The 27,166-nt window shown below is 45.5% G+C and overlaps 1 protein-coding gene across 3 annotated transcripts in view; it reads left to right on the top strand.

Moving 5' to 3' along the window:
- Window positions 1-27,166, top strand: part of SLC38A10 (solute carrier family 38 member 10) — a 298,179-nt gene that overhangs the window by 199,918 nt on the left and 71,095 nt on the right. The window lies entirely within an intron of this gene.

The raw sequence follows: 27,166 nt of genomic DNA, 5'->3' as shown, positions 1-27,166 counted from the left end.
CAGCAAATTTGTTAGCACTTGGGCAAAACCATGTGCACTGCACGGGGGTGCAGATATAACATGTGCAGAGAGAGTAACATTTGGGTGGGATGTGTTGAAACTGAAATCTAAATTGCAGTGTAAAAATAAAGCAGGCAGTATAACCCACCCAAATCTAACTCTCCCTGCAAATGTAAACCGGTAAATCCTTTTCTCATAGTCCATAAGGGATATTGGGTGCCTGCTTCAGTGCGTTGACCTTTCTGCAGGTTCTCTCTTATATGGTTACCTGTTCAGTTGTTGCTGTTTTTGTTACCGGCCGTTGCTGGTTGTTTTATGTTAGTGGTGTGCTGGTGTATCAATCTCACCACTCGTTATGTTCCTTCTCTCAAGTATGTCCTTTCTCCTTCTGGCACTGTTTTACCTATACTGCCTGTGGGAGGGGGCATAGAAGGGAAGAGCCAGCACACCCAGTTGAACAAATTTAAAGTGCACTGGCTCCTTTGGACCCCGTCTATACCCCATCGTACTAGATTCCCCCAATATTCCTTATGGAGTATGAGAAAAGGATTTACCAGTAGGTAACTAAAATCCTATTTTGTTGGTGTGCTGTTACTCCTGATGAAGGTCTGATTTAAGACCGAAAATATCTGAGATGATAACAAGCATGTGATGTAATAAATACAATACATTATTTCTCTAACGTTCTAGGGGATACTGGGATGGATTAGTATCATGGGGTATAGATCGGGTCCATTGGAGCCTGACACTTTAAGAAATGTTCAGTGTCTGCTGGCTCCTCTCATCTATGCCCCGCCACCAGACTCCGTTTAGAAACATGTGCCCAAGGAGCCGAGTGCATTCTCTGGAGCTCCAGAGTGTTTTCTTCAAAGTTTTTGTTAGTTTGTTGTTTTCAGGCAGCACTGGCTGGCACCAGTCTGCCTGCGACGTGGGACTTTGGGGGGGGGGGGGGTACCGAACCAACCTCTTATAGGGTTATTGGTTCGCATCCCCACTGACAGGAGAGTAGCTCCTGAGGTGCTGTTTCACATGCCCCCAGGGTGTGCGCACACGCCGACAGCATGCCGCCACCCCTAACAGATGCTGAAGATGCGGTGCGGTGAGTACATACACTGGGGATCCGGTTAGCTGGTCCCCAGTGACAATGGTGGCATAAGGGCGTGGCATGCACCGGGCTGCAGTGCCTGCTGAGGGCACCCACACTGGCATTGGTGTTGAAAAGGGTTTTTGACTTTGCTTTACACAAATAATGGATAACGCCAGTATAATCTTTGAAGGACCGCACGTCATTATGGGGGCAGGGCTTGCGGGAGAGCGGGACCAGTGGCTCAGAGGCGCCATTTCCCGCAGCTGCTGAACTCCAGGCTGCATACAATTCGCTGCTCCTCCACAGACCACAGAAAGGGGGGAGCATCTAGATAAACACTAACGCTGGCTGCCTTATCTAAGGCTCTGGTTTATATCCCTCTCTGTGTCACTCCATTCGGGCTGTCTGGGGTTTTCTGTGTTATTTCACTGACCTGTGTTATTTTACTGAACTGTGTTATTTCACCTCATGCAACAGCGGGGGGATCTCTCCTGTGTACTCTGTGCTCTCTCCCTTCACAGGGTAGCAGTATACAGGAGCCAGAGTGGTTAGAACCATTTAAAGGGATGATTTCTAATATTAATACAGAGTTGGCTACTGCCAGACAGAAAGGCAGATCCTAAAGAAATCTGTGGATGATTTTTAGTCAAGGCTGCTGACCACAGGCAGGCTCCTCAGCCCCCCTGCTGGTCTCACATAAACGCACACTCCCACATGTACTCCAGTCTGATTCTTAAAATGAAAAGCCAGATCTGGAAGAAGGTGAAATGGACATGAAGGGTGACAATACTCTGTCTCAGGGTGTGGAGGCCCTAATACAGTGATGGCTAACCTTGACACTCCAGTTGTTGTTGAACTACACATCCTAGCATGCCCTGCAACAGTTTTAGCATGGCCAAATAGCAAAACTGTAGCAAGGCATGCTGGTATGTGTAGTTCAACAACAGCTGGAGTGTCAAGGTTAGCCATCACTGCCCTAATATATTCTATTGGGGAAGACCTCAACATACCAGATAAAGAGACAGAACCTGATGAAGAGTTGTTGTTTTTTAATGTAAAACCAAAATCTACTGCCACCTTTCCTATCTCCAAGAAATTAAACTCACTCTTTAAAGAGGCATGGGTCAGTCCTGACAAGAAATTTCAAACCCCTAGACCAGGCATTCCCAAACACGGTCCTCAAGGCACACTAACAGTGCAGGTTTTAGTGATATGCAGGCTTCAGCACAGGTGTCTTAATTAGTAGCTCAGTTATTTTAATTTAACCATCTATGCTGCAGCCTGGATATCACTAAAACCTACACTGTTGGTGTGCCTTGAGGACCGTGGTTGGGAATTCCTGCCCTAGACGGTTGCTAAATTCTTTCCCTTTTCCACATGAGGTTAGGAAGGTATGGGAGAACCCTCCGATTGTGGATACCTCAGTGTCCAGGCTGTAACGTAAGATTGTGCTGCCTGTACCTGGTGCTATCTCTTTTAAAGTCCCTGCTGACCATAAAATTGAGACTACACTCAAATCAATGTATACTGCAGTGGGTGTCGCACAAAGGCCCACCATTGCTTGCGGTTGGATCACGAGGGCCATGGTCAAATGGTCTGGTAATGTAATAGAGGGGTTTGACACTCTGTCTCAGGATGAGATCCTGTCTTTACTGCAACATATCCAGGATGCTGCTAATTTCATGAGTGAAAAACTAAAGGAGACAAGCACATTGCCATTAAAGCATTGAATTCCTGTGTATTGATAACACATAAGCAGCCACAGTAATCTATAAAGGCATCAGATGCAAAATTTTACAGGCATTGGGGGTCATTCCGAGTTGATCGTAGCTGTGCTAAATTTAGCACAACTACGATAATGAACTCAGACATGCGGGGGGACGCCTAAGTCCGCCCCGCATGTCAGTGCGCCCCCCCCCCCCCCCATACCGCACAAATACAATAGCATTGCACAGCGGCGATGCTCTTGTATTTGTGGAGTAACTCCCGGCCAGCGCAGCTCCTGCGGCTGGCTGGGAGTAGTGTGTTGCTGCCGCTGGCCGCAGCGGCTGTGTGACACGTCATGCAGCCGCCGCAGCACGCCCCCCAACGGTGAGGCCAACGCTTAACGCCGCCGTTCAGCCCCCACTCACGCCCAGCGACCACCTCTGTCTGTTCTTTCCTTTTTCTTTCTTTCTTTCTTTTTTCTTTCCTTTTTTTCTCTCTTTTTCTTTCTCTTCCTTTGCTTTCTTTTTTTTTTTTTTCTTTTTTCACTTTCTTACTTTCTTTTTCTTTCTCTTTTTCTTTCTCTCTTCCTTTGTTTTTCTTTTTTTTTCTTTCTTTTTTTTTTTATATTTCTTTTTTCTTTTTTTTCTTTCTTTTTTCTTTCTTTTTCTTTCTTTTTCTTTTTTTCTTTCTTTTTCTTTCATTTCTCTAACGTCCTAAGTGGATGCTGGGGACTCCGTCAGGACCATGGGGTTTAGCGGCTCCGCAGGAGACAGGGCACAATAATAAAAGCTTTAGGATCAGGTGGTGTGCACTGGCTCCTCCCCCCATGACCCTCCTCCAAGCCTCAGTTAGATTTTTGTGCCCGGCCGAGAAGGGTGCAATCTAGGTGGCTCTCCTGAGCTGCTTAGAATAAAAGTTTAAGTTAGGTTTTTTATTTTCAGTGAGTCCTGCTGGCAACAGGCTCACTGCTACGAGGGACTTAGGGGAGAGAAGTAAACTCACCTGCGTGCAGGATGGATTTGCTTCTTAGGCTACTGGACACCATTAGCTCCAGAGGGAGTCGGAACACAGGTCTCACCCTGGGGTTCGTCCCGGAGCCGTGCCGCCGACCCCCCTTGCAGATGCCGAAGTTGAAGAGGTCCAGAGGTCCAGAAACAGGCGGCAGAAGACTTTCAGTCTTCATAAGGTAGCGCACAGCACTGCAGCTGTGCGCCATTGTTGTCAGCACACTTCATACCAGCGGTCACTGAGGGTGCAGGGCGCTGGGGGGGGCGCCCTGGGCAGCAATGTATTATACCTTTTTTATGGCTAAAATACATCACATATAGCCCTTGAGGCTATATGGATGTATTTAACCCCTGCCAGATCTCACAAACTCCGGGAGAAGAGCCCGCCGTTTTAGGGGGCGGGGCCTATTCTCCTCAGCACACGGCGCCATTTTCCTGCTCAGCTCTGCTGTGAGGAAGGCTCCCAGGCTCTCCCCTGCACTGCACTACAGAAACAGGGTTAAAACAGAGAGGGGGGGCACTTATTTGGCGATATGATTACATATGTGAAAATGCTATAAGGGAAAACACTTGTATAAGGGGTTGTCCCTGTATAATTATAGCGTTTTTGGTGTGTGCTGGCAAACTCTCCCTCTGTCTCCCCAAAGGGCTAGTGGGGTCCTGTCCTCTATCAGAGCATTCCCTGTGTGTGTGCTGTGTGTCGGTACGTGTGTGTCGACATGTAGGAGGACGATGTTGGTGAGGAGGCGGAGCAAATTGCCTGTATTGGTGATGTCACTCTCTAGGGAGTCGACACCGGAATGGATGGCTTATTTAGGAATCACGTGATAATGTCAACACGATGCAAGGTCGGTTGACGACATGAGACGGCCGGCAAACAAATTAGTACCTGTCCAGGCGTCTCAGACACCGTCAGGGGCTTGTAAAAACGCCCATTTACCTCAGTTGGTCGACACAGACACGGACACTGACTTCAGTGTCGACGGTGAAGAAACAAACGTATTTTCCTTTAGGGCCACACGTTACATGTTAAGGGCAATGAAGGAGTTGTTACATATTTCTGATACTACAAGTACCACAAATAAGGGTATTATGTAGGGTGGGAATAATCTACTTGTAGTTTTTCCTGAATCAGATAAATTAAAGTGTGTGATGATACGTGGGTTTCCTCCGATAGAAAATTATTGGAGGTATACCCTTTCCCGCCAGAAGTGAGGGCGAGTTGGGAAACACACCTTAGGGTGGATAAGGCGCTCACACGCTTATAAAAACAAGTGGCGTTACCGTCTCCAGATACGGCCGCCCTCAAAGAGCCAGCTGATAGGAAGCTGAAAAATATCCTAAAAAGTATATACACACATACTGGTGTTATACTACGACCAGCAATCGCCTCAGCCTGGATGTGCAGCGCTGGGGGGGCTTGGTCGGATTTCCTGACTGAAAATATTGATACCCTTGACAGGAACAATATTTTATTGACTATAGAGCATTTTAAGGATGCATTTCTATATATGCGAGATGCGCAGAGGGATATTTGCATTCTGGCATCAAGAGTAGATGTGATGTCCATATCTGCCAGACGATGTTTATAGACACGACAGTGGTCAGGTGATGCAGATTCCAGACGGCACATGGAAGTATTGCCGTATAAAGGGGCGGTCCATCGGACCTGGTGGCCATGGCAACAGCTGGAAAATCCACTTTTGTTACCCCAAGTCACATCTCAGCAGAAAAGGACACAGTCTTTTCAGTCTCAGTCCTTTCGTACCCATAAAGGCAGGCGGGCAAAAGGCCAGTCATATCTGCCCAGGGTTAGAGGAAAGGGAAGAAGACTGCAGCAGGCAGCCCATTCCCAGGAACAGAAGTCCTCCACAGCTTCTGCCAAGTCCGCAGCATGACGCTGGGGCCATACAAGCGGACTCAGGTGCGGTGGGGGGTCATCTCAAGAGTTTCAGCACGCAGTGGGCTCACTCGCAAGTGGACTCCTGGATCCTACACGTAGTATCCCAGGTGTACATTGGAAATTCGAGACGTCTTCCCCTCACAAGTTCCTGAAGTCTGCTTTACCAACGTCTCCCTCCGACAGGGAGGCAGTATTGGGAAAAAATTCACAGGCTGTATTCCCAGCAGGTGATAATCAAAGTACCCCTCCTACAACAAGGGAAGGGGTATTATTCCACACTATATTGTGGTACTGAAGCCAAACGGCTCGGTGAGATCTAAAAGATTTGAACAATTACATACAAGGGTTCAAATCAAGATGGAGTCACTCAGAGCAGTGATAGCGAACCAGGACGATATGGTGTCACTGGATATCAGGGACGCTTACCTACATGTCCAAATTTTGCCCTTCTCACCAAGGGTATCTCAGGTTCGTGGTACAGAACTGTCACTATCAGTTCAGACGCTGCCGTTTGGATTGTCCACGGCACCCCGGGTCTTTACCATGGTAATGGCCGAAATGATGATTCTTCCTAAAAGAAATATGGACGCTTTCCTGATAAGGGCAAGGTCCAGAGAACAGTTGGCGGTCGGAGTAGCACTATCTCAAGTAGTTCTACGACAGCACGAGTGGATTCTAAATATTCCAAAATCGCAGCTTTTTCCGACGACACGTCTAATGTTCCTAGGAATGATTCTGGACACAGTCCAGAAAAGGATGTTTTCTCCCGGAGAAGAAGACCAGGGAGTTATCCGAGCTAGTCAGGAACCTCCTAAAACCAGGAAAAGTATCAGTGCATCATTGCACAAGGGTCCTGTGAAAAATGGTGGTTTCTTACAAAACGATCCCATTCGGTAGATTTCACGCAAGAACCTTTCAGTGGAATCTGCTGGGAAAATGGTCCGGATCGCATCTTCAGATGCATCAGCGGATAACCCTGTCTCCAAGGACAAGGGTGTTTTCTTCTGCGGTGGCTGCAGAGTGCTCATCTATGAAAGGGCCGCAGATTCGACATTCAGGACTGGGTCCTGGTGACCACGGATGCCAGCCTGAGTGGCTGGGGAGCAGTCACACAAGGAAAAAATTTCCAGGGAGTGTGATCAAGTCTGGAGACTTCTCTCCACATAAATATACTGGAGCTAAGGGCAATTTACAAGGCTCTAAGCTTAGCAAGACCTCTGCTTCAAGGTCAGCCGGTATTGATCCAGTGGGACAACATCACGGCAGTCGCCCACGTAAACAGACAGGGCGGCACATGAAGCAGGAGGGAAATGGCAGAAACTGCAAGGATTCTTCGCTTGGCGAAAAATCATGTGATAACACTCTCAGCAGTGTTAATTCCGGGAGTGGAAAACTGGGAAGCAAACTTCCTCAGCAGGCATAACCTCCACCCGGGAGAGTGGGGACTTCAGCGGGAAGTCTTCCACATGATTGTAAACCGTTGGGAAAAACCAAAGGTGGACATGATGGCGTCCCGCCTGAACAAAAAACTAGACAAATATTGCGCCAGGTCAAGGGACCCTCAGGCAATAGCGGTGGACGCTCTGGTAACACTGTGGGTGTACCAGTCAGGGTATGTGTTCCCTCCTATGCATCTCATACCAAAAGTACTGAGAATCATAAGAATGAGATGAGTAAGAACGATACTCGTGGTTCCGGATGGGTCAAGAAGGACTTGGTACCCGGAACTTCAAGAGATGCTCACGGAAGAACCGTGGCCTCTACCTTTAAGAAAGGACCTGCTCCAGCAGGGGCCTTGTCTGTTCCAAGACTTACCGCGGCTGCGTTTGACGGCATGGCAGTTGAACGCCGGATCCTGAAAGGGCATTCCAGATGAAGTCATCCCTACCCTGGTCGAAGCCAGGAAGGATGTAACCGCAAAACATTTTCACCGCATTTGGCGAAAATATGTTGCGTGGTGTGAGGCCAAGAAGGTCCCTACAGAGGAATTCCAACTGGGTCGTTTCCTACATTTCCTGAAAACAGGACTGTCTATGGGCCTAAAATTAGGGTCCATTAAGGTTCAAATTTCGACCCTGTCAAATTTCTTCCAGAAAGAACTGGCTTCAGTGCCTGAAGTTCAGACGTTTATAAAAGGGGTACTGCATATACAGCCTCCTTTGTGCCCCCAGTGGCACCTTGGGATCTCAATGTTGTTTTGAGTTTCCTAAAGTCACATTGGTTTGATCCACTCACCACTGTGGAATTAAAATATTTCACATGGAAGGTGAAGATTCTATTAGCCCTGGCTTCAGCCAGGCGTGTGTCAGAATGGGCGGCTTTATCATATAAAAGCCCTTACTTAATTTTTCATTCTGACAGGGCAGAATTGAGGACTCGTCCTCAATTTCTCCTTAAGGTGTTTTCTGTTTTTCACATGAACCAACCTATTGTGGTACCTGCGGCTACTAGGGACTTGGAGGACTCCAAGTTACTTGACGTTGTCAGGGCCCTGAAAATATATGTTTCCAGGACGACTGGAGTCAGAAAATCTGACTCGCTGTTTAGCCTGTATGCACCCAACAAGATGGGTGTTCCTGCTTCTAAGCAGACGATTGCTCGCTGGATTTGTAGTACAATTCAGCTTGCACATTCTGTGGCAGGCTTGCCACAGCCAAAATCAGTAAAAGCCCATTCCACAAGGAAGTGGGCTCATCTTGGGCGGCTGCCCGAGGGGTCTCGGCTTTACAACTTTGCCGAGCTGCTACTTGGTCAGGGGCACACCCTGACTGAGGAGGACCTGGAGTTCTCTCATTCGGTGCTGCAGAGTCATCCGCACTCTCCCGCCCGTTTGGGAGCTTTGGTATAATCCCCATGGTCCTGACGGAGTCCCCAGCATCCACTTAGGACGTTAGAGAAAATAAGAATTTACTTACCGATAATTCTATTTCTCGTAGTCCGTAGTGGATGCTGGGCGCCCATCCCAAGTGCGGATTGTCTGCAATACTTGTACATAGTTATTGTTACAAAAATCGGGTTATTCTTGTTGTGAGCCATCTTTTCAGAGGCTCCTTCGTTGTTATCATACTGTTAACTGGGTTCAGATCACAGGTTGTACGGTGTGATTGGTGTGGCTGGTATGAGTCTTACCCGGGATTCAATATCCTTCCTTATTATGCACGCTCGTCCGGGCACAGTATCCTAACTGAGGCTTGGAGGAGGGTCATGGGGGGAGGAGCCAGTGCACACCACCTGATCCTAAAGCTTTTATTATTGTGCCCTGTCTCCTGCGGAGCCGCTAAACCCCATGGTCCTGACGGAGTCCCCAGCATCCACTACGGACTACGAGAAATAGAATTATCGGTAAGTAAATTCTTATTTTTTCTTTCTTTCCTTTCTTTCTCTTTATCTTTCTTTTTCTTTCTCTTCCTTTGCTTTCTTTTTCTTTTTTCTTTTTCTTCTTTCTCTTTTTCTTTCTTTCTTTCTTTTTTCTCTTTCTGTTTTTCTTTTTTCTTTTTTTTTCTTTCTTTATTTCTTTTTTCACTTTTTCTTTCTCTTTCTCCTTTTCTTTGTTTCTTTTTCTCTCTCCTTTTTTTTCTTTTTTCACTTTCTTACTTTCTTTTTTATCTTTTTTATATTTCTTTTTTATCATTTTCTTTCTCTCTTCCTTTGTTTTTCTTTTTTTTCTTTCTTTTTTTCTCTCCTTTTCTTTCTTTCTTTTTACTCTTTCTTTTTTTCTCACCTTTTCTTTTTTCTTTTTCTTTTTTCCTTCTGTTTTTCTTTCTTTTTTCTTTTTTTCTTTCTGTTTTTCTTTATTTTTTTTATTTTTTCTTTCTTTCTTGCTTTCTTTTTTTATCTTTTTTTATCTTTATTTTTATCCTTTTCTTTTTACTCTTTTTTTCTTTCTTTTTTTCTTTTTTCTTTCTCTTTTTTTCTTTCTTTTTTCTTTATTATTTATTTATTAACCGTTTCTTATATAGCGCAGCAAATTCCGTTGCGCTTTACAATTTGAAATAACAATAACAAACTGGGTGATAACAGTCAGAGGTAGGAAGGCCCTGCTCGCAAGCTTACAATCTATAGGGAAATAGCACCTTTCCGTGTGTACATATGCCTATCTATTGCATAGAATGAGAAGACATGTGAGGATATGTGTGGACTGTACAGAGTGGATGCAATTTGATAGGAAGGTTTATGAAAGTTATGTGGGCGGTTCTGGAATTTTATATGCTTGCCTAGAGAGGTGAGTTTTCAGTGAACGCTTGAAGGTTTGGAAACTATAGGAGAGTCTTATTGTGCGTGGTAGGGCATTCTACAGAGTGGGTGCAGCCCGATTAAAGTCCTGCAGTCGTGAGTGGGAGCGAGTAATGAGTGTGGATGAGAGACGCAGGTCTTGTGAAGAGCGAAGAGGTCGGGTTGGGAGATATTTTGTGATAAGCAAAGTGATGTACATTGGTGTAGTTTGGTTAATGGCCTTGTGTGTGAGTAAAAGTATTTTATATTGAATGCGGTATTGAATGAGACTTTCTCCTCTCTTTTTCTTTCTCTCTTTTTCTTTCTTTTTCTCTCTTTTTCTTTCTTCTTTCTCTTTTTCTCTCTTTTTCTTTCTTTTTCTCTCTTTTTCTTTCTTCTTTCTCTTTTTCTTTCTCTCTTTCTTTCTTTTTCTTTCTCTTTTTCTTTCTTTCTCTAACGTCCTAGTGGATGCTGGTGACTCCGTAAGGACCATGGGGAATAGACGGGCTTCGCAGGAGACATGGGCACTTTAAGAAAGAATTTAGATTCTGGTGTGCTCTGGCTCCTCCCTCTATGTCCCTCCTCCAGACCTCAGTTTGAATCTGAGCCCGGACGAGCTGGGTGCTGTTCAGTGAGCTCTCCTGAGCTTGCTGTTAGAAAGTATTTTTTAAGGTTTTTTATTTTCAGGGAGCTCTGCTGGCAACAGACTCCCTGCATCGTGGGACAGAGGGGAGAGAAGCAGCCCTACTCTCTGAAGATAGGTCCTGCTTCTTAGGCTACTGGACACCATTAGCTCCAGAGGGATCGTACACAGGATCTCACCCTCGTCGTCCGATCCCAGAGCCGCGCCGCCGTCCCCCTCGCAGAGCCGGAAGACAGAAGCCGGGTGAGTATGAGAAGCAAAGAAGACTTCGAAATCGGCGGCAGAAGACTCCGTTCTTCACATGAGGTAACGCACAGCACTGCGCCATTGCTCCATACACACCTCACATACTCCGGTCACTGTAAGGGTGCAGGGTTGCAGGGGGGGGGGGGGGGCCTGGGCAGCATATGGACCTCTGTTGGCAAAAGTAAGCATATATACAGTTGGGTACTGTATATATGTATGAGCCCCCGCCAAAAAGATATGTATTTTAGCGGGGGGGGGGGGGGGGGGCTTCTCCCTCAGCACTCACCAGCGCCATTTTTTCTCCACAGCTCCGCTGAGAAAAAGCTCCCCAGGCTCTACCCTGCAGATCACGGTAGAAATAGGGTAAAAAGAGAGGGGGGGCACATAATTAGGCGCTAAAAACACAAATACAGCAGCTACTGGGTTAACATTAAGTTACTGTGTTATTCCTGGGTTATATAGCGCTGGGGTGTGTGCTGGCATACTCTCTCTCTGTCTCACCAAAGGGCCTTGTGGGGGAACGGTCTTCAAAAAGGGCATTCCCTGTGTGTGTGGTGTGTCGGTACGCTTGTGTCGACATGTCTGATGAGGAAGGCTATGTGGAAGCAGAGCGGGAGCAAATGAATGTGGTGTCTCCGCCAACGGCGCCGACACCTGATTTGAGGGATATGTGGAAGGTTTTAAATGATAATGTTAATTCCTTGCATAAGAGGTTAAACAAAGCTGAAACCTCAGGACAGTCAGGGTCCCAACCCATGCCTGATCCTATGTCGCAGAGGCCGACAGGGTCTCAGAAGCGCCCACTATCCCAAATTATTGACACGGATACTGACATGGATTCTGACTCCAGTGTCGATTATGATGATGCAAAGTTACAGCCAAAATTGGCTAAATCTATCCGTTATATGATTATAGCTATTAAGGATGTGTTGCACATCACAGAGGAAACCCCAGTCCCTGACAGGAGGGTTTATATGTATGGGGAAAAGAAGCCGCAGGTAACTTTCCCCCCCTCACACGAGCTCAATGAGTTATGTGGAAAGGCTTGGGAATCTCCAGATAAAAAACTGCAGATTTCCAAAAAGATTCTTATGGCGTATCCTTTCCCGCCAGCGGACAGGTTACGCTGGGAATCCTCCCCTAGGGTGGACAAAGCTTTGACACGCTTATCCAAGAAGGTAGCCCTGCCGTCACAGGATACGGCTACCCTCAAAGATGCTGCGGATCGCAAACAGGAGGTTACCCTGAAGTCCATTTATACACATTCAGGTACCTTACTGAGGCCGGCAATCGCGTCGGCTTGGGTGTGTAGTGCTGTAGCAGCTTGGACGGATACCTTATCTGAGGAACTTGATACCTTAGACAAGGATACTATATTAATGACCCTGGGGCATATTAAAGACGCTGTCCTTTATATGAGAGATGCTCAGAGAGACATTAGCCTACTAGGTTCTAGAATAAATGCTATGTCGATTTCTGCCAGAAGGGTCCTGTGGACTCGGCAATGGACAGGTGATGCCGACTCAGAAAGGCACATGGAGGTTTTACCTTACAAGGGTGAGGAATTGTTTGGGGAGGGTCTCTCGGACCTGGTCTCCACAGCTACGGCTGGGAAGTCAAATTTTTTGCCATATGTTTCCTCACAGCCTAAGAAAGCACCGTATTACCAAATGCAGTCCTTTCGATCACAGAAAAACAAGACAGTCCGAGGTGCGTCCTTTCTTGCCAGAGGCAGGGGCAGAGGAAAGAAGCTGCACAACACAGCTAGTTCCCAGGAACAGAAGTCCTCCCTGGCTTCCACTAAATCCACCGCATGACGCTGGGGCTCCACAGGCGGAGCTAGGCCCGGTGGGGGCGCGTCTCCGAAATTTCAGCCACAAGTGGGTTCACTCACAGTTGGATCCCTGGGCAATAGGTGTTGTGTCTCAGGGATACAAGCTGGAATTCGAAGAGATGCCCCCTCACCGATACCTCAAGTCGGCCCTGCCAGCTTCTCCCTTAGAGAGGGAAATACTGTTAACTGCAATTCACAGATTGTATCTTCAACAGGTGGTTGTCAAGGTTCCCCTCCTTTAACAAGGAAAGGGTTATTATTCGACCATGTTTGTGGTACCGAAACCGGACGGTTCGGTCAGACCCATATTGAATTTAAAATCCCTGAACGTGTACCTAAAAAGGTTCCGGTTCAAGATGCAATCGCTGAGAGCGGTCATTGCAAGCCTGGAAGGGGGGGATTTTATGGTGTCTCTGGACATAAAGGATGCATACCTTCATGTCCCCATTTATCCACCTCATCAGGCGTACCTCAGGTTTGTGGTACAGGATTGTCATTACCAATTTCAGACGTTGCCGTTTGGTCTCTCCACGGCTCCGAGAATATTTACCAAGGTAATGGCGGAAATGATGGTACTCCTGCGGAAGCAAAGGGTCACAATTATCCCATACTTGGACGATCTCCTCATAAAAGCGAGGTCAAGAGAGCAGTTGCTGATCAACGTAGCACGTTCTCTGGAAGTGTTACGGCAACACGGCTGGATTCTGAATATTCCAAAGTTGCAGTTGGTTCCTATGACTCGTCTGCCCTTCCTGGGCATGATTCTGGACACAGGCCAGAAAAGGGTTTATCTCCCGATATAGAAGGTTCAGGAACTCAACACTGGTCAGGGACCTATTAAAACTAGTGATGAGCGGATTCGGTTTTACTCGGTTCTCAAAACGGCATCTTATTGGCTCACGGATGTCACGTGTTTTGGATAGCCAATAAGATGCCATTTTGAGAACCGAGTAAAACCGAATCCGCTCATCACTAATTAAAACCAAAACAGGTGTCATTGCATCACTGCACTCGAGTCCTGAGAAAGATGGTGGCATCGTACGAGGCCATTCCCTTCGGCAGGTTCCATGCGATGACCTTTCAATGGGACTTACTGGACAAATGGTCCGGATCACATCTTCAGATGCATCGGTTAATCACCCTATCCCCCAGGGCCAGGCTGTCTCTCATGTGGTGGCTGCAGAGTGCTCACCTTCTCGAGGGCCGCAGATTTGGCATTCAGGACTGGGTCCTGATGACCACGGATGCAAGCCTCCGAGGGTGGGGAGCAGTCACACAGGGAAGAAATTTCCAAGGTCTGTGGTCAAGTCAGGAGACTTGCCTTCACATCAACATCCTGGAAATAAGGGCCATTTACAACGCCCTACGTCAAGCAGAGGCCCTGCTTCGCGGTCAACCAGTTCGGATTCAGTCAGACAACATCACCGCTGTGGCTCATGTAAACCGACAGGGCGGCACAAGGAGCAGGGTGGCGATGGCGGAAGCCACCAGAATTCTTCGCTGGGCGGAGAATCATGTAAGCGCACTGTCAGCAGTGTTCACCCCGGGGGTAGACAACTGGGAAGCAGACTTCCTCAGCAGGCACGACCTCCACCCGGGGGAGTGGGGACTTCATCAAGAAGTCTTCGCACAGCTTGCAAGTCGGTGGGAACTGCCACAGGTGGACATGATGGCATCCCGCCTCAACAAGAAACTACAGAGGTATTGCGCCAGGTCAAGAGACCCTCAGGCGATAGCTGTAGACGCCCTGGTGACACCGTGGGTGTTCCAATTTGTCTATGTATTTCCTCCTCTTCCTCTCATACCCAAGGTGTTGAGAATCATAAGAAAAAGAGGAGTGAGAACAATACTCATTGTTCCGGATTGGCCATGAAGGACTTGGTATCCAGATCTGCAAGAAATGCTCACAGAGGACCCCGTGGCCTATTCCTCTAAGACAGGACTTGTTGCAACAAGGGCCCTGTCTGTTCCAAGACTTACCGCGGCTGCGTTTGACGGCATGGCGGTTGAACGCCGGATCCTAGCGTAAAAAGGCATTCCAGATGAGGTCATTCCTACGCTGATAAAGGCTAGGAAGGACGTGACAGCTCAACATTATCACTGTATATGGCGAAAATATGTTGCTTGGTGTGAGGCCAGGAATGCCCCTACGGAGGAATTCCAGCTGGGCCGTTTCCTTCACTTCCTACAGTCAGGAATGACTTTGGGCCTGAAATTGGGTTCCATTAAGGTCCAGATTTCGGCCCTATCCATTTCTTTCAAAAAGAGCTGGATTCTCTACCTGAAGTTCAGACGTTTGTGAAGGGAGTGCTGCGTATTCAGCCTCCTTTTGTGCCCCCGGTGGCACCTTGGGATCTTAACGTGGTGTTGAGTTTCCTGAAATCCCACTGGTTTGAACCACTCAAAACGGTGGAATTGAAATATCTCACGTGGAAGGTGGTCATGCTACTAGCATTGGCTTCGGCTAGGCGTGTGTCAGAATTAGCGGCTTTGTCACATAAAAGCCCCTATCTGGTTTTCCATGCGGATAGAGCAGAATTGGGCACCCGTCCACAATTTCTGCTAAAAGTGGTTTCATCCTTTCATATAAACCAACCTATTGTGGTGCCTGTGGCTACTACTGACTTAGAGGATTCCGAGTTACTTGATGTGGTCAGAGCTTGGAAGGTTTATCTAGCCAGAACGGCTAGGGTCAGGAAAACAGAATCTTTGTTTATCCTGTATGCTTCCAACAAGCTTGGTGCTCCTGCTTCAAAGCAAACTATTGCTCGCTGGATCTGTAATACGATTCAGCAGGCTCATTCTGCGGCTGGATTGCCGCTGCCAAAATCAGTTAAGGCCCATTCCACTAGGAAGGTGGGCTCTTCTTGGGCGGCTGCCCGAGGGGTCTCGGCATTACAGCTGTGCCGAGCGGCTACTTGGTCAGGTTCAAACACTTTTGCAAAGTTCTACAAGTTTGATACCCTGGCTGAGGAGGACCTTGTGTTTGCTCATTCGGTGCTGCAGAGTCATCCGCACTCTCCCGCCCGTTTGGGAGCTTTGTTATAATCCCCATGGTCCTTACGGAGTCCCCAGCATCCACTAGGACGTTAGAGAAAATAAGATTTTACTTACCGGTAAATCTATTTCTCGTAGTCCGTAGTGGATGCTGGGCGCCCGTCCCAAGTGCGGACTTCTACTGCAATACTTGTATATAGTTATTGCTGCAATAAGGGCTATGTTATTGTTGCATCAGGGTTGAACTGATGCTCTGTTGTTGTTCATACTGTTGACTGGGTAAGTTTATCACAAGTTATACGGTGTGATTGGTGTGGCTGGTATGAGTCTTGCCCTGGATTTCCAAAATCCTTTCCTTGTACTGTCAGCTCTTCCGGGCACAGTTTCTCTAACTGAGGTCTGGAGGAGGGACATAGAGGGAGGAGCCAGAGCACACCAGAATCTAAATTCTTTCTTAAAGTGCCCATGTCTCCTGCGGAGCCCGTCTATTCCCCATGGTCCTTACGGAGTCCCCAGCATCCACTACGGACTACGAGAAATAGATTTACCGGTAAGTAAAATCTTATTTTTTCTTTCTCTTTTCTTTGTCTATTTCTTTTTCTCTCCTTTTTCTTTTTTCTTCTTTCTCTTTTTCTTCCTTTCTTTCTCTTTTTTCTTGCTTTCTTTTTTCTTTCTTTGTTTCTTTTTTCTCCTTTTCTTTATTTTTTATTTTCTCTTTATTTATTTATTTTGCTTTCTTTCTTTCTTCCTTCCTTTCTTTTTCTCTTTCTTTTTTCATTTTTTTTTCTTTCGCCTTTTCTTTTTCTCTTTCTTTCTCTTTTTCTTTCTTTTTTCTTTCTTTTTCTTTATTTCTTCTTTCTGTCTTTCTTTTTTTCTTTCTCCTTTTCTTTTTCTTTCTTTCTTTCATTTATTTTTCTTTATCTTTTTTCTTTCCTTTCTTTTCTTTTTTTCTTTCTTTTTTCTTTTTCTTTCTTTCTTTTTTTCTTTCTTTCTTTCTTTTATCTTTCTTTCTTTCCATCCTTCTTTCTCCTTTACTTTTTTCCCTTTCTTTCTCTTTCGCCTTTTCTTTCTCTTTTCTCTTTATTTCTTCTGTCTTTCTGTCTTTCTTTTTTTCTTTCTTTCTTTTTTCTCTTTTTCTCCTTTTCTTTCTATCTTTCTTTCTTTCTTTCTCTCTTTTTTTCTTTCTCTCTCTTTCTTTTTCTTTCTTTCTTTCTTTCTCTATCTCTTTCTTTCTTTCTCTATCTTTCTCTCTTTCTTTCTTTCTCTTTCTCTTTCTTTCTTTCTCTCTCTCTTTCTTTTTCTTTCTCTTTCTTTTTCTTTTTCTCTCTCTCTCTCTCACTCTTCTTTCTTTTTTCTTTTTCTTTCTTTTTCTCTCTTCTCTAACGTCCTAGAGATGCTGGGGACTCCGTAAGGACCATGGGGATAGACGGGCTCCGCAGGAGACATGGTACATAAAGAGCCCCTGCCATGTTTTTAAGAATTTTGAGTGGGACAGAAGCCCGCCGCCGAGGGGGCGGGGCTTCTCCCTCAGCACTCACCAGCTCCATTTTCTCCACAGCACAGCGCTGAGAGGAAACTCCCCGGACTCTCCCCTGCTTACTCACGGTGACAGAGGGTTTTCAAGAGGGGGGCACATAATTGGCGCATATACCTACATAAAGGTAAACATTCTGTGTTTTTCCTGGGTCATATAGCGCTGGGGTGTGTGCTGGCATACTCGCTCTCTGTCTCTCCAAAGGGCCTGGTGGGGAACCTGTCTTCAGAAAAGAGCTTCCCTGTGTGTGTGGTGTGTCGGTACGCGTGTGTCGACATGTCTGAGGTTGAAGGCTCACCTAAGGAGGAGGGGGAGTGTATGAATGTAAGGTCTCCGTCGGCAGCGCCGACACCTGACTGGATGGATATGTGGAATGTCTTAAGTGCTAATGTAAATTTATTGCACAAAAGATTAGACAAAGCTGAGGCTAGGGAACAGTCAGGGAGTCAAACCATGTCTGTCCCAATGTCGCCGGGACCTTCGGGGTCTCAGAAGCGCACACAATCCCAAATAGTTGACACAGATACCGGCACGTATTCAGACTCCAGTGTCGACTACGATGATGCAAAATTGCAGCCAAAAGTGGCTAAATGTATTCGATATATGATTATTGCAATAAAAGATGTTTTGCATATCACAGAGGAACCCCCTGTCCCTGACACGAGGGTACACATGTATAAAGGAAAGAAGCCTGAGGTCACCTTTCCATCCTCACATGAGCTGAACGAATTATGCGAAAAAGCTTGGGAAACTCCAGACAAAAAACTGCAGATTCCCAAAAGGATACTTATGGCGTATCCTTTCCCGCCAAAGGACAGAATACGGTGGGAATCCTCCCCTAGGGTAGACAAAGCATTGACACGCTTATCAAAAAAGATAGCGCTGCCATCCCAAGATACGGCTACCCTCAAGGATCCTGCTGACCGCAAGCGGGAGGTTACCTTGAAGTCCATTTACACACATTCTGGTACGATACTCAGACCGGCAATTGCGTCGGCCTGGGTTTGTAGTGCTGTAGCAGCATGGACAGATTCCTTATCAGCGGAAATTGAGACCCTAGATAAGGATACCATTTTAATGACCTTAGGGCATATAAAAGATGCTGTCTTATATATGAGGGATGCTCAAAGAGACATTAGTTTACTGGGTTCCAGAATAAACGCTATGTCTATTTCTGCTAGGCGAGTCTTATGGACCCGACAGTGGACAGGTGATGCCGACTCAAAGAGGCATATGGAGTTTTTACCTTACAAGGGTGAGGAATTATTTGGAGAAGGCCTCTCGGACCTCGTCTCCACAGCTACAGCAGGTAAATCGAATTTTTTGCCTTATGTTTCCTCACAACCTAAGAAAGCGCCTCATTATCAAATGCAGTCCTTTCGTTCAAATAAAAGCAAAAGAGTACGTGGATCGTCCTTTCTTGCCAGAGGTTAAGGGCAGAGGGAAAAAGCTGCACAACACAGCTAGTTCCCAGGAACAGAAGTCCTCCCCGGCCTCTGCAAAATCCACCGCATGACGCTGGGGCTCCCCTGAGGGAGTCCGCTCCAGTGGGGGCACGTCTTCGACTTTTCAGCCACATCTGGGTTCACTCACAGGTGGATCCCTGGGCAATAGAAATTGTTTCTCAGGGATACAAGCTGGAATTCGAAGAGGTGCCCCCTCGCCGGTTTTTCAAATCGGCGCTACCGACTACTCCCCTAGAAAGGGAGATAGTGTTACATGCGATTCACAAATTGTGTCTTCAACAAGTGGTAGTCGAGATTCCCCTGCTTCAAAGAGGGAAGGGATACTACTCAACTCTGTTTGTGGTCCCGAAACCGGACGGTTCGGTCAGACCCATTTTGGATTTAAAATCCCTGAACCTTTACTTAAGACGGTTCAAGTTCAAAATGGAATCGCTCTGAGCGGTCATCGCCAGCCTGGAAGGGGGAGATTTTATGGTATCCCTGGACATAAAGGATGCATACCTGCATGTTCCCATATATCCTCCTCATCAGGCGTACCTGAGATTTGCGGTACAGGATTGTCATTACGTTGCCGTTTGGGCTTTCCACGGCCCCAAGGATTTTCACCAAGGTAATGGCGGAAATGATGGTGCTCCTGCGCAAGCAGGGTGTCACAATTAACCCATACGTGGACGATCTCCTCATAAAAGCGAGATCACGGGAGAAGTTGCTGAACAGCGTATCACTTTCACTGAAGGTGTTACAGCAACACGGCTGGATTCTCAATAGTCCAAAGTCGCAGCTGAATCCTTCGTCTCGTTTGACCTTCTTGGGCATGATTCTGGACACAGAGCAGAAAAGGGTTTTTCTTCCGACAGAAAAAGCTCAAGAACTCATGACTCTGGTCAGGAGCTTATTGAAGCCAAAACAGGTGTCAGTGCATCACTGCACTCGAGTCCTGGGAAAGATGGTGGCATCATACGAAGCCATTCCCTTCGGCAGGTTCCATGCAAGGACTTTCCAATGGGACCTACTGGGCAAGTGGTCCGGGTCACATCTACAAATTCATCAGCGGATCACCCTGTCCCCCAGGGCCAGGGTATCTCTCCTGTGATGGCTGCAGAGTGCTCACCTCCTAGAGGGCCGCAGGTTCGGCATTCAGGACTGGATCCTGGTGACCACGGACGCGAGCCTCCGAGGTTGGGGAGCAGTCACACAAGGAAGAAATTTCCAAGGTCTTTGGTCAAGTCAGGAGACTTGTCTCCACATCAACATCCTGGAACTGAGGGCCATATACAACGCCCTACGTCAAGCGGAGGCATTACTTCGCGACCAACCAGTTCTGATCCAGTCCGACAACGTCACCGCAGTAGCTCATGTAAACCGCCAAGGCGGCACAAGGAGCAGAGTGGCGATGGCGGAAGCCACCAGAATTCTTCGCTGGGCGGAGAATCATGTAAGCGCACTGTCAGCAGTGTTCATTCCGGGAGTGGACAACTGGGAAGCAGACTTCCTCAGCAGACACGACCTACATCCGGGAGAGTGGGGACTTCATCAGGATGTCTTTTTGCGCAGATTGCAAGTCAGTGGGGACTGCCCCAAATAGACATGATGGCGTCCCGTCTCAACAAAAAGCTACAAAGGTATTGCGCCAGGTCAAGAGACCCTCAGGCGATAGCTGTGGACGCCCTAGTGACACCGTGGGTGTTCCGGTCGGTCTATGTATTTCCTCCTCTTCCTCTCATACCCAAGGTGTTGAGAATAATAAGAAACAGAGGAGTGAGAACAATCCTCATTGTTCCAGATTGGCCACGAAGGACCTGGTATCCAGATCTGCAGGAGATGCTCACAGAAGATCCGTGGCCTCTTCCTCTGAGACAGGACCTGTTGCAACAGGGGCCCTGTCTGTTCCAAGACTTACCGCGGCTGCGTTTGACGGCATGGCGGTTGAACGCCGGATCCTAGCGGAAAAAGGTATTCCGGATGAGGTCATTCCTACACTAATAAAGGCTAGGAAGGACGTGAACATTATCACCGAATATGGCGAAAATATGTTTCTTGGTGTGAGGCCAGGAATGCTCCTACGGAAGAATTCCATCTGGGCAGTTTTCTTCACTTACTACAAACTGGAGTGAATTTGGGCCTAAAATTAGGATCTATTAAGGTTCAGATTTCGGCCTTATCCATTTTCTTTCAAAAGGAATTGGCCTCTCTCCCAGAAGTACAGACGTTTGTGAAGGAAGTACTGCATATTCAGCCTCCTTTTGTACCTCCGGTGGCGCCTTGGGACCTTAACGTGGTGTTAAGTTTCCTTAAGTCACATTGGTTTGAACCACTTAAAACGGTGGAGTTGAAATATCTCACTTGGAAGGTGGTCATGTTGTTAGCCTTGGCTTCGGCTAGGCGAGTTTCGGAATTAGCGGCTTTAACACATAAAAGCCCCTATCTGGTTTTCCATATGGATAGGGCGGAATTGCGGTCCCGTCCTCAATTCCTACCTAAAGTGGTCTCATCTTTTCATATGAGCCAACCTATTGTCGTGCCTGTGGCTACGTGTGACTTGGAGGATTCAGAGTCCCTTGATGTGGTCAGGGCTTTGAAAATTTACGTGGCCAGAACGGCTAGAGTCAGGAAGACAGAAGCACTGTTTGTCCTGTATGCAGCCAACAAGGTTGGCGCTCCTGCTTCAAAGCAGACTATTGCTCGCTGGATCTGTAACACGATTCAGCAGGCGCATTCTACGGCAGGATTGCCATTACCAAAATCGGTTAAGGCCCATTCCACTAGGAAGGTGGGCTCTTCTTGGGCGGCTGCCCGAAGGGTCTCGGCACTACAGCTGTGCCGAGCTGCTACTTGGTCGGGGTCAAACACCTTTGCAAAGTTCTATATGTTTGATACCCTGGCTGAGGAGGACCTCCTGTTTGCTCAATCGGTGCTGCAGAGTCATCCGCACTCTACCGCCCGTTTGGGAACTTTGGTATAATCCCCATGGTCCTTACGGAGTCCCCAGCATCCTCTAGGACGTTAGAGAAAATAAGATTTTAAACCTACCGGTAAAATATTTTTCTCGTAGTCCGTAGAGGATGCTGGCCGCCCGTCCCAAGTGTGGACTATTTCTGCAAGACTTGTATATAGTTGTTGCTTATATAAGGGTTATGTTATAGTTTCATCGGTTTTGGACCGATGCTATGTTGTTTTTTCATACTGTTAACTAGATAGTATATCACAAGTTATACGGTGTGATTGGTGTGGCTAGTATGAATCTTGCCCTTGGATTAACTAAAATCTTTTCCTCGTGCTGTCCGTCTCCTCTGGGCACAGTTTCTCTAACTGAGGTCTGGAGGAGGGGCATAGAGGGAGGAGCCAGTGCACACCCAGATCCAAAGTCTTTCTTAAAGTGCCATGTCTCCTGCGGAGCCCGTCTATCCCCATGGTTACGGAGTCCCCAGCATCCTCTACGGACTACAAGAAAAAGATTTACCGGTAGGTTTAAAATCTTTCTTTTTCTCTTTCTCTGACAGGGTCCACAGGATAACATTTGGATATGATGAAGCGACAGCATGCAACAGGCCTGCTGGTTTTTAGCAGCCCTGAACTTTCTTATTTTATTTTTATAGTCTTACTATTTTTTTCTTGAGTGATCTTTCTAAAAAGCGTCTTATACGTACCTTAGAAAGAGTCGCTCCAACAACTCTTCGCCGGGTCGTGACAGTGCTTACCCACGAGTACAGTGCTGTTTCGGTGGGTGTCTGTGTCAGATATACTAGCAGGTCCAGCAGACGTTACCAGGCTGTGGCCGGAGCACGGGGAGAAGGTAAGGCATCGGTTCCGCTTAGAAGGGGAATACGGACACAGCCGCACTGTTTTGAGAGGAGACTACCAAACAGTCGCTGACGTGGCTGCCACCTCGGGTGCACCAGCGCTAGGCTTTAGGGATCAAAGACTATGGTTTATGTCAGCAGTGGGGAGACGCATGCTCTCCTGGTCGCCCCTCCCCCTGGGTCATGACCAGTTTCCTCCGAGTCTCCCGCAATGAACTGTTTCCTGCTTCCATCTGAGACGCTATACACGAAGGGAACCCATTTGCAGCATAGGCGGCTGTGTGACTGGTGCATCTGTGTTCACTATAGAGTCATGGAGCGGCAATGTACACTAAGTAGCGTCTGGATCCACTCAGCGTTCGCAAATGTATTGATCGGTCCTGAAAGCGAGGTGAGTCTCCCTGTATCCCACTCTACTGAGTACGGGTAATACAGCACTAAGTCTCTACCTTTTTGAGTATGAATAGTTAGATAAGTGGCTATTGCATATGAGTCTGTATACGATTACTGTTGTTTCTTTCGCTATGCGTCTGAATACGGTAGATCTGTTTAAACATGACTCAGTAATATGTTCTCATACATACTTGAAATGTAATTGATGATGTGCTCATATTGCTTATTATACTAATGTATAACGTTACAGACTGCTAGTGTGATTGCTGACTTTACTATATATTCTGTCAGTTTTTTTCATATCCGATCCTCAATGCTGGTGCATGGGTAGGGTCGTATTGTAGGTCACTTTAAAAAGCTTAAAGTGATTACAGTCACAAATTGTGTAGTACACTGTGGACGTGTTGATTATTTATCATGTCTAAGAGCGGCAAAGGTGAGGAAGATACACTCACAGCAACATCAACACTCATATCATGTTTGTCTTGCAAAGCTGTGTTAACCTCTCAGTATGTGGTTCAGTTTGGTTTGTGTGAAAATTGTTTAAGCTTTCACCAGGGTCTCTTGAAAAATACAAGGTAGATTCGGGTGGAGGTTGATCCACCTTGGGCTATGTTTGCACAGACTTTATCCAGTATAGCTGAACGGATAATTTCTCCAACTCCTGTACCAGGGATAGGTTACACGATTAACCCTTACATGCAGCTTCCCACCTGCGGTTTATCACTTCCAGCAGCAGCCTCTCATAAGAAACAGGCTGATAAACCAGTTGTAAGTAAATCTTCATCCTCGCAGGCTACACATATTTCAGATGAGGATTCATCGGAGGACAAAGGACATTCTTCAGGGAAAACCAGTTCAGATCCACTCAGACAATGCGACGGCAGTAGCGTACCTCAACCATCATGGAGGAACTCGCAGCTGAAAAACGATGAAAGAGGCAAGTCGCGTACTAAAGTGGGCAGATCTTCATCATCCAGCCTTGTCCGCAGTATTCTTTCCAGGAGTCCTAAACTGGGAAGTGGATTTTCTCAGTCGACATGCTATTCAGGAAAACTAATGGGCTCTACACCCGGAGGTCTTCCAGATTCTAGTAGACAAGTGGGGGTTACCAGAGATAGATATCATGGCGTCCCGTCAGAACAACAAAGTTTTGCATACGGGTCAAGAACAAAGGATCCCAGAGCGATCTTTGTGGATGGCCTGTCGGTGAGATGGGACTTTCATCTGGCTTATGTGTTTCCTCCAATCACCCTATTACCCAGGGTGGTGAAAGATAAAGTAAGAAAAGGGTGCCGTGATACTAATAGCTCCGGCTTGCCCAGAAGACATTGGTACACAGATCTGCAGATAATGTCGATGGATGCTCCATTCCTGCTCCCTCAATGTCCAGATCTATTGACACAGGGTTCTTGTTATCATAGACATCTGAATCGATGGTCTTTGACGGCGTGGCTCTTGAGACCTCTATCCTGAAGTCAAGAGGATTCTCACAACAGGTAATTCAAACAATGCTACGAGCAAGGAAACCTTCCTCAGCTCGCATTTATCATAGAATATGGCAAACCTATATTCATTGGTGCAGTGAACGGAAAACGGACCCTAAGTCTTTCAGAGTTTCCAGGGTCTTAGCATTCCTTCAGGCAGGAATGGATATAGGTTTGAAGGTGGCTTCATTGAGAGTGCAAGTGTCAGCATTGACTGTATGGTTCCAAAAGAAAATTGCCAACTTACAGGATGTGTGTACTTTTTTTTCAGGGAATGCTGCGCATTCAACCTCCTTTTGCTCCTCCTACAGTGCCTTGGGACTTAAATTTAGTCCTAAAGACCCTTCAAGTTGCCCTATTTGAACCACTTAATAAAGTGAATCTTAAATGGTTGACAGCTAAAGTTCTCTTTCTACTGGTCATGGCATCAACTAGAAGAGTGTCAGATTTAGGGGCATTATCATGTCGTTCCCCATTTCTGATTTATCCAGATAAAGCAGTTCTTAGAGCTAGATCTGGGTATCCTCCCAAGGTGGTATCTAAATTTTACCTTAATGAAGAAATTGTATTCCCGTCTTTCCAGGTACCGGGCTTTTCTGCGGAAGATGCATCGCTGGAAGTGGTCCGTGCCTTAAGGATCTATGTGGATGGTACCAGTGCCATCAGAAAGACAGAGTCTCTCTTAATTTTTTACGGATTTCATAAGAGAAGATGGCCTGCTGATAAGCAGACACTGGCAAGGTGGGTTCGGATGGCGATTTCAGAAGCATATTCTCAAGCTGATCTCCCTGTTCCAGCTATTGTCTCTGCTCACTCTACTCGTAAGCTAGGTCCATCATGGGCAGCACAACATGGTGCTTCAGCAGAACAAATATGGGTGCTTTAGCAGAACAGATATGTAAGGCACATGGTCTTCCATTAACACATTCATTAGACATGCCATGGATACCTTTGCCTCTCATGACTCTGAATTCGGGCGAAGGATTCTCCTGTCCAATCAGGAGCGTCCCCACCACTAAATTACTTTGGGAAATCCCAATGTTATCCTGTGGATAACCTGTGGACCATGCCGGAGAAATATACGTTATGGTAAGAACTTACCATTGATAACGGTATTTCTCCTAAGTCCACAGGTTCCACAGGGATCCCACCCTGACGCACCTGATTTGAGGATCCTTTTACTCACTAACCTCTTCCTTCTTGTACGGAAGGGTGTGTATGCGTGGTGTTCTCGCCTGATTAGGGCTGTCTATGATGCTCCTACCTTGAGCTTTGGGAATACAACTGATTTGCCTGAGCCAAGGGGCGGGGATATAGGGATGGGCCCGTTGCATGCTGGGAGGCCAAAAAGCTTTGACCGATTGGTGCAAATCCGCTGTCACTTCATCATATCCCAATGTTATCCTGTGAAACCTATGGACTTCGTAGAAATACCTTTCTTTTTCTTTTTTCTTTCTTTTTCTTTTTTTTCTTTTTTCTTTTTTTTCTTTTTCTTTTTTTCTTTTTCTTTTTTCTTTTTTTCTTTTTCTTTTTTCTTTTTTTCTTTTTCTTTTTTCTTTTTTTCTTTTTCTTTTTTTCTTTTTCTTTTTTTCTTTTTTTTTCTTTCTTTTTTCTTTTTTTCTTTTTCTTTTTTCTTTCTTTCTTTTTTTCTTTTTCTTTTTTCTTTTTCTTTTTCTTTATTTTTTCTTTTTTCTTTTCTTTTTCTTTCTTTCTTTCTTCTTTTTTTCTTTCTTTATCTTTTTTCTTTCTTTCTTTTTCTTTTTTTCTTTCTTTTTCTTTTTTTCTCTTTCTTTTTTCTTTTTTTCTCTTTCTTTTTTCTTTTTTTCTTTTTTTCTTTTTTTCTTTTTTTTTCTTTTTTTTTTTTTCTTTTTCTTTTTTCTTTTTTTCTTTTTCTTTTTTCTTTCTTTCTTTTTTTCTTTTTCTTTTTTCTTTCTTTCTTTCTTTCTTTTTCTTTCTTTTTCTTTTTTCTTTCTTTCTTTCTTTCTTTTTCTTTCTTTTTCTTTTTTCTTTTTCTTTTTTCTTTCTTTCTTTTTGTTTATTTTTTCTTTCTTTCTTTCTTCTTTTTTTCTTTCTTTTTTTTTCTTTTTTCTTTTTCTTTTTTCTTTCTTTCTTTTTCTTTCTTTTTTCTTTTTTCTTTCTTTTTTCTTTTCTTTTTCTTTCTTTCTTTCTTCTTTTTTTCTTTTTTCTTTATCTTTTTTCTTTCTTTCTTTTTCTTTTTTTCTTTCTTTCTTTTTCTTTTTTTCTCTTTCTTTTTTCTTTCTTTCTTTCTTTTTTTTTTCTTTCTTTTTCTTTTTTCTTTCTTTTTCTTTTTTCTTTCTTTTTCTTTTTTTTCTTTCTTTTTTTTTTTTTCTTTCTTTCTACTCTTTCTTTCTTTTTTTCTCTAATTCATGTTAAAAAGCTAAAGGAGGCCAGCACATTGCCATTAAAGCATTGAATTCCTTTGTATTGAAAACACATAAGCAGCTACAGTAATCTAGAAAGACATCAGATGCAGACTTTTACTTATCCTAAGCTCAGAGCATGTATCCAAACAATGGCCGATGGCTGTTTTTTTTTTTTATTCAGTACTTTTTTATTGGAAGTGTTTTCACAACATACAAACATAAAAACAGGGACAACCAAACCGTAAAGAAGAGAAGAAGAAAAAAAGGAAAATTACATAAAGCACATAAAAGTGGGTCAAGTAGGTTTATGCCAAAGCATATGAAACAACACATCGAGACTGTTATCATAAAATTAGTGAGACGCAGTGTATCAATTGACATAAGCAGGAACACAGCGAAATATAAACAGAACAAAAGCATAAATATGAGACATCGCACAGACAGCTCCAATATTAAAGCAATCTCC

This window comes from Pseudophryne corroboree, chromosome 3 (genome assembly GCF_028390025.1).
Source record: "Pseudophryne corroboree isolate aPseCor3 chromosome 3, aPseCor3.hap2, whole genome shotgun sequence".
Classification (NCBI taxonomy): Eukaryota; Metazoa; Chordata; class Amphibia; order Anura; family Myobatrachidae; genus Pseudophryne; species Pseudophryne corroboree.
Note: the sequence above shows the minus strand (reverse complement) of the source record. Positions and strands in the feature narration are given on the sequence as shown.